This window comes from Gobio gobio (assembly GCF_949357685.1).
Source record: "Gobio gobio genome assembly, chromosome: 5".
NCBI classification, from domain to species: Eukaryota; Metazoa; Chordata; class Actinopteri; order Cypriniformes; family Gobionidae; genus Gobio; species Gobio gobio.
The window spans coordinates 3345937-3354244 of NC_137101.1; positions in this window are offsets into that span (position 1 = coordinate 3345937).

The window sequence follows — 8308 nt, forward strand, 5'->3', positions numbered from 1 at the left end:
CTTGGCCGCTCGCTCCAGGTGTAGACACGGTGAAAGTTGCCTGATAATTTATGACAGATGGCCGAATTGTAGTGTCATAAAAAACAGAAGCCTTCTGATGCAGGCAAGATAAGGGAAACACTGCAAAAATGCTCTTCTTATTTAGTATTTTTGTCTTGTTTCTAGTCTAATTATCTAAAAACTCTTAAACCAAGATGCATTTACTAGATAAGTAAAATAATATTTTTTCTTAAGTGAGTTTATGCTTAAAACAAATAAATTATCTGCCAATGGGGTGAGAAAAATAATCTTGTTTCTGATTGAAATCTTGTTTCTGTCCCTAACAGAAATAAGATAATTTTTCTCACCCCATTTGGCAGATAATTGTGCTAGTTTTAAGCTAAAACTCACTTCTTTTTGATTTTTTCCCCCACAAAACAAGCAAAACATTATCGAATGTCATTTTAAATACATCTTGATTTAAGAATTTTTGATGTTTGGACTGGACACAAGAAAAAAGTTACTAAATAAGAAGAGCATTTTTTGCAGTGTAAAGACAGAGGTAAAGTGATGTGATGAATGAACAGTTTATTTAATTGCATAGTAGTAAAATACTAATGTACGCTAATTAATTGCAGTTTTACCTTAAACTATATGCAAGAAGCTGTTCTGGGTTCCCCAGTGGCCACAGACAGTGTATTTTGTAAAAACAAAATCATGTCTGTTTTTAATAAAAGCATGTAATATCATTTTTTTAATAGCCTAATGTTTTTACTCTACAGTTGAGCAGTTTTAAGGGGACAAATGGACATTTTAAATTGTATTTGCCGAAATTAGTAATGATATTTATATACAGGTTTATTTAAAATAGCAACATTTTATGTAAATTTCACATTAAATATCTAAATTTCTCAGTTTAATTCTTGGTGAAAAAAACATTAGTAATGATATTTATATACAGGTTTATTTAAAATAGCAACATTTTATGTAAATTTCACATTAAATATCTAAATTTCTCAGTTTAATTCTTGGTGAAAAAACATGAATGTGCATATTAGTGGAAGTTTGCTGCCATCTATTGGAAAACAAACACTTTTGCTAGTTCTCAATAGTTTGTGCATGAATGCTAGATGCAATTACTTGTTATTTGTGTTTAGGCTATAATGTGGCATAGGTGCTATTTTTGTATAGTTTAAATATCATCAGCCTTTTAAAAAAAATAATAATAATAATATCATGAACATAATGATGGGATAGAATGGACTGGACATCATATAAAACAACAACAATAAAAAAAAAAACATCAATGCATTAAAAAAAGAAAACAGTACCAGTGTTTCTGCAACTTAGACTGAAAACATGTAGTGCTAAACCTTGATACAAGGGGCACCAAGTAAAATCTTGCCTAGGGCAGCAAATTGGTCAGGGCCGGCCCTGCTGGTGTTGCATCATATTTCATAAGCTCAAGCAAATCAGGGCGCGAGGAGGATATGAAGACAACCACTGTAAACACTGATGACACACATTACAAATCAGCAGGAATAGAGGAAGCATTTCCTGCACAGCTGACAGCATCAGCACTGGATAAACACATTCCCTCAGGATTCACAGGCTGTGTTTCTCCTCTTGGCCTCTGGGTGGCGATGCAGGCCCACATCTCACACACACACACACACACACACACACACACCTAAGGAAACAACGAACTTACAAGGCACAAACAACCACTTCATAGTCAATATTCATCACCACAAGTTACTAATAAACTCACACGAGTGATGATTCAATGTTTGATTAATTAAAATGCTCAGAATGAAAGAAAGTGCCAGTTTTGCCGCTCTTTTGCATAGGCCTAACGTACACAAATTCAAACAAATGCTGAAGGTGTGGCGCCATCTTATGGTAAATATGAAATGTGAAGACGTGCAGTTTGAGTGTCAAGAAAGCTTGGAATTTTATTCATTCACAGGATATGAATTATTGATATCAACATTTCAGTTTTCACTAGTTAAAGCAGGGGTCGGGAACCTTTTTTCATAATTCAGCGAACATAATGATCGCTATGACAATTTTTTCATTACTTTTAACAATTTTCCTACACTCTAAAAAATGCTGGGTTAAAAATAACCCAAGTTGGGTTGAATATGGACAGACCCAGAAATGGGGTTGTTTTAACCCAGCGGTTGGGTTAAATGTTTGCTTAAAACAACCCAATTGCTGGGTTAGTCCATTTTCAACCCAACTTGGGTTGTTTTTAACCCAGCATTTTTTAGAGTGTACTATGTAATACGCATTCTCATTTGATTGTGTTGTATATGCACAAAAAACCTCATATTTCACTCTAAAAATGCTGGGTTAAAAATAACCCAAGTTGGGTTGAAAATGGACAAACGCAGCAGTTGGGTTGTTTTAACCCAGCGATTGGGTAGTTTTAAGCAAACATTTAACCCAACCGCTGGGTTAAAACAACCCATTCACTGGGTTAAAACAACCCAACCGCAGGGTTTGTCCATTTCAACCCAACTTGGGTGGTTTTTAACCCAGCATTGTTTAGAGTGTTGGGATCTCAGTGATTATAAACCTGCCTTCATTCCTGGGTAGGATTAAGGGATGTAGAATATGCTCATGCAGAATAAGGCGTTACTATTTGCTTTATAAGTCATAATAAACAGCCAATATCCTAAAATATGCATGCTAATAAGCTACACTCTAAAAAATGCTGGGTTAAAAACAACCCAAGTTGGTTTGAATATGTTTTGAATATGTTTTTGGGTTGTTTTAACCCAGCGGTTGGGTTAAATGTTTGCTTAAAACAACCCAATTGCTGGGTTAAAACAACCCGATTGCTGGGTTTGTCCATATTCAACCCAACTTGGGTTTAACTCTTAACACAGTTAGCACAACATCTGTCTGTGTAGGCTATACTTAACATATTTATTGTTGCTTTTACACAAACTGCATACAGTTAACACAAATTTAAAAGGCACTTCTTTTAACACACAAGCTCAACCAAGGCAAAAACAACAGATTTTTACTGCTAAATGTATGTCAGAAGAGATAACACCATGTCCTAAACCCTAACCTTATAGGCTAAAGAAACGGCTGTTCATATTGTGAAGTGAAACATAAATATATCCCCCGTATTTGATTCCATTGTTACTGAGCCGATCGAAGTTGTGCAAATATATAAATCACAGCTGATTCACAGGAATTCTTCAGGTGTTGATGTTCTTTAAATCACATGACCATATGGTATACAGTAGATTGCCTCTTTGGGCTTATCTTAGGTGAAAAAGGTACGCCCCCTACAACATTTAAATTAAGCGTCATTCGAGCTACGTTTCACGTACGAGCAGTGTTAATTTCGTTGACGAATAATTTTCGTCATAATTTTTGTCAACGACCTTTTTTCACTGACGTAAACGAGACGATAACTAAATAAAAACTAGTGTTGGATGACAAAAACTATGATGAATATGACATGTCATTTTCGTCAACGAAAACGAGACGAAAATGTTAGTGAGGGACGATTAGGGAAGAGATCGGGTCAGAACTGATGTCGTGTGTCACAGATGCTGATCTAACCGCTGGAAAACACACTACAGGCTCACACACACCCAATCCAGAGCGGCTCACAATCACTGAATAACACACATTTATGCCAGGCCGTTGTTTATGAACTAATGCTGATGAATAATGTTTACTTAACGATGTTTATATAGTAATATGTTTTAGACGGTTGTAACAATGCATATTTCCTTCATCTGAACTTGAATGAGCTCCTGCAACTGCAATAGTAAGGCACAGACATTTCAAAATAAGAGTCCCGGTGTATTTCGAGCTTGTTTATAATTTAAAGTCCCGCATTATATAATTGTTTTTGCTTACACAATAAATTGTATTTAATTTAATTCCCATTTAATTCATAGTCAGGGGGAAAGACCAGTATCTGACACATATTCAATAAAGTATCAGGTTATAATAGTTCACTAAAACCATTAAAAAATCTTAATTGCTTGAAATTAAACAAATGTTAACTGAAATTAAATAAAAAAAATAAACTTCAAACTTATTTGAAGCTTTAGCTTAACCTGATATGGCCTACTGACTAAAGCAGAAATACAAAGTTATAAAAACTATATAGATGTTTTTAAAAAACAAACAAAAAAGTGAATTGAGCGCTTTCGTGTATTTTTAATGTCAAAAACAAAATGATGTCAAAATGTCAGTTCAAGTGACAGTCGGTTATGTAATGCTTAAATGCTTAATGTATTACAATTTAACTAAACTCATTAGATTTTAGGAGACTAAACCTACTGTAGATTTAGTCGACTAAGATCTTATGATATTTAGTCGACTAAAACTAGACTAAAACTAAAAACAATTCAGGTGACTAAAACTGGGTGTTAAATTGTGAAGATCTTGAGTTTTCGCTGAAGGGCGTGTCCGTGGCGGCCTCACAAATTTCGACGTTTCGCCATGACTGACACAGGAATTTGTTGTAACTCGGACATACAAAGTCCGATCAGCCCCAAACTTCACATGTTTGATAATAGTCCTGACCTGAAGACATCAACACGCCAATATTCATTTACAGTAATAGCGCCACCTATGGTCAACAGGAAATGGCATGTTTTTAGTATTTTTAGTCTTCCTCATTGAGATTTAATCAGATCAACATCATGTTTGGTCAGTCTAATCTAAAGGCCTTGGTGATGTTATATTGTGAAGATCTTGAGTTTTCGCTGAAGGGTGTGTTAGTGGCGGCTTGACAAAATCTGATGTTTCGCCATGATACAGGAAGCTGTTGTAAGTCTGGCATACAATGTCCGATCTGCCCCAAACTTCAGGCATTCAGTTATAGTCAAAGCGCCACCTGCTGGCAGAAGGAAGTGTGGCACATTGAAGTGACTTTGCCATATTTCTCCTATATTTACCCGCTTAAATGCATGCCGCCCACTATTTGCTGTTTTCCTGAGACCACCGGGTGGCGGTGCATGTCCGAGGGCCCTTTCATCGCTGCTAGCAGCTTTAATATGTAACTGTGTTTTGTCCATCTAAGGATTCAACATCTACCTCCCTCAAGGGGCAGAGGAAAGCTCCTAATTGAAGAACAGGAACTTGCTATTGTCAACACAGTGATTGCTGATAATGAAATAAAACTGAAGGGCATTCTATAAAGCTACTCTGAGATGGGTCATTCATTTTTTTGTATTGAATTTCTGCAGCAAAAGAAACAAAATACATGCAATTATTAAACCCAACGAAACCAAAATGTGGACAGTCTTCAAAAGACACACAATCTATGATCAAAATAAAATATACTTTCTATTGTATACGGGCAGACCTGACACATCAAATAATCTAGTGTTAGTGTTTAGATGGCATTGTGCTGTTGACAGACCTGTTGGAAGAGAACATTTGGTTTTGGTAGACATAGTGTATTGTGTTTCTGTATTATTGTATTTTGACAATTAGTGTTGGAGTTTAGTTTACAGTGTGTTGAGCATGAAATTAACCGTTTTGACAATTGTGTGTTGTAGGTGTGTGTTAAGAGAAAATTGTCATGGCGATCGTAAAAAAAATAAAAACGTGAGTATCGCAATATTTCGTTTGGCGATACTCTATCAATTCTCAAAAACGCAATATCGATATTTAAAAATTTTAATTTTTAATTTTGTTCCATTCCATTTTGTTCAATTTTTTATCCATACCACTAGATAGCAGTCTTCTTATCTCTGAACTTAAACAGTGACAGGAAGTACTAGTATAACGGCACGTAACTAATGTTAACTTTAATAAAGTTCGCTGCTAGTAATGGGGGATGAAAGAATAGTTCCAGCTCCCGCTTCGGTGTACAAAGCCGAAGTGTGGCGTCATTTCGGCTTTTGTCACAGACAAGGTACAAAAGAGATTGACAAAAATGTTGCGGTGTGTGCAATGACAATGTCAAATATTCGAAGAACACAACAAATCTGAGATCGCACATACACTCACCTAAAGGATTATTAGGAACACCTGTTCAATTTCTCATTAATGCAATTATCTAATCAACCAATCACATGGCAGTTGCTTCAATGCATTTAGGGGTGTGGTCCTGGTCAAGACAATCTCCTGAACTCCAAACTGAATGTCAGAATGGGAAAGAAAGGTGATTTAAGCAATTTTGAGCGTGGCATGGTTGTTGGTGCCAGACGGGCCGGTCTGAGTATTTCATAATCTGCTCAATTACTGGGATTTTCACGTACAACCATTTCTAGGGTTTACAAAGAATGGTGTGAAAAGGGAAAAACATCCAGTATGCGGCAGTCCTGTGGGCGAAAATGCCTTGTTGATGCTAGAGGTCAGAGGAGAATGGGCCGACTGATTCAAGCTGATAGAAGAGCAACTTTGACTGAAATAACCACTCGTTACAACCGAGGTCTGCAGCAAAGCATTTGTGAAGCCACAACACACACAACCTTGAGGCGGATGGGCTACAACAGCAGAAGACCCCACCGGGTTACACTCATCTCCACTACAAATAGGAAAAAGAGGCGACAATTTGCACGAGCTCACCAAAATTGGACAGTTGAAGACTGGAAAAATGTTGCCTGGTCTGATGAGTCTCGATTTCTGTTGAGACATTCAGATGGTAGAGTCAGAATTTGGCGTAAACAGAATGAGAACATGGATCCATCATGCCTTGTTACCACTGTGCAGGCTGGTGGTGGTGGTGTAATGGTGTGGGGGATGTTTTCTTGGCACACTTTAGGCCCCTTAGTGCCAATTGGGCATTGTTTAAATGCCACGGCCTACCTGAGCATTGTTTCTGACCATGTCCGTCCCTTTATGACTACCATGTCCCCATCCTCTGTTGGCTACTTCCAGCAGGATAATGCACCATCACAAAACTCCAATCATTTCAAATTGGTTTCTTGAACATGACATTGAGTTCACTGAACTAAAATGGCCCCCACAGTCACCAGATCTCAACCCAATAGAGCATCTTTGGGATGTGGTGGAACGGGAGCTTTGTGCCCTGGATGTGCATCCCACAAATCTCCATCAACTGCAAGATGCTCTCCTATCAATATGGGCCAACATTTCTAAAGAATGCTTTCAGCACCTTGTGGAATCACTGCCACGTAGAATTAAGGCAGTTCTGAAGGCGAAAGGGATCAAACACAGTATTAGTATGTGTTCCTAATAATCCTTTAGGTGAGTGTATATTCTGATGTACAGATAACAGAGCAGTAGCAAGCGGATCCCCTTCAACTCACTCTGGAGCAAGTTCACACATCAAAGTTGCCACCAACCTCAATGCATGCAACCAAAATAACTCAGTCAGTACTTTATTTCATATGACAGCTTTCCTAAAATTGTATCCTATAACTAAAATAAGAAATATCCCAATATATCGTCTTGCTTACAGTATCGTGATGCGTATCGTATCGCCAGATTCTTGCCAATTCACAGCCCTAGTAGCAATTCAATTCCTGATAGCAAGTAATATAGTTTTTACTAGTCAAAATGTAATTCCTGATATTTTAACTAGTGAAAATAGATTTTTTCATGTTAAGAATTAATATCCTGTGAATGATTAAACGTCAAAACGGCTTGCCATACATTCACAACGTTCCACCTTTAATCTGATATACAATTAGGTAGCTGTAAAATACCTATAGACCTCTATTTAAACTATTTATGTATGTTAAATAAGCTACACAAAATATCGCATTTTGTCACAAATGTAAAAAATACAGTATTTTATGGCCATCTCTGTTTTTGAGACTGAAGTGTCAAGGTCGAGACAAACACAACTCATGCTAAACAGAATAAAAACAGTAAAACTCAGTGAAGCCTTGCAGTATGAGGGCAGGCTGGGTATGGTGGTTTATATGTGTCATAAGTCATAAACAGATTAAAGATAAGATGTGCTCTTGTTATGCGTGCTAGAATGCATGTAGGACGCGAAACGCTGAAAACACACACGCTCGAGTGCTCAGACGATGTGTCTAAGACAGTCCGAGCGCTGCCGGGGTCCAGAAGGGGATATGGGTTGAGGGCTGAGGTTACAGCTCTATTATTCTGAGCACATCAGAGGGGATTTGGTTTCAGGATGACCTTACCTCTGTGCTCGTCTTCAGGGGCCGCGGGAGCCGTGCTCTGGGGGCCAGCGCTGACTACAATGACCAGGCACTGAAACTTAACCAGATAACAAGTACATTAAGGCCCTGTTTACACCTGGTATTAAGATCACAAGGCACTAAATACGGGTGTACACGAGGTCTAAAACGCTTTGACCATGTCCACGTTTGACCACTTCCTGAGCTTGTCGAAAAAGCAT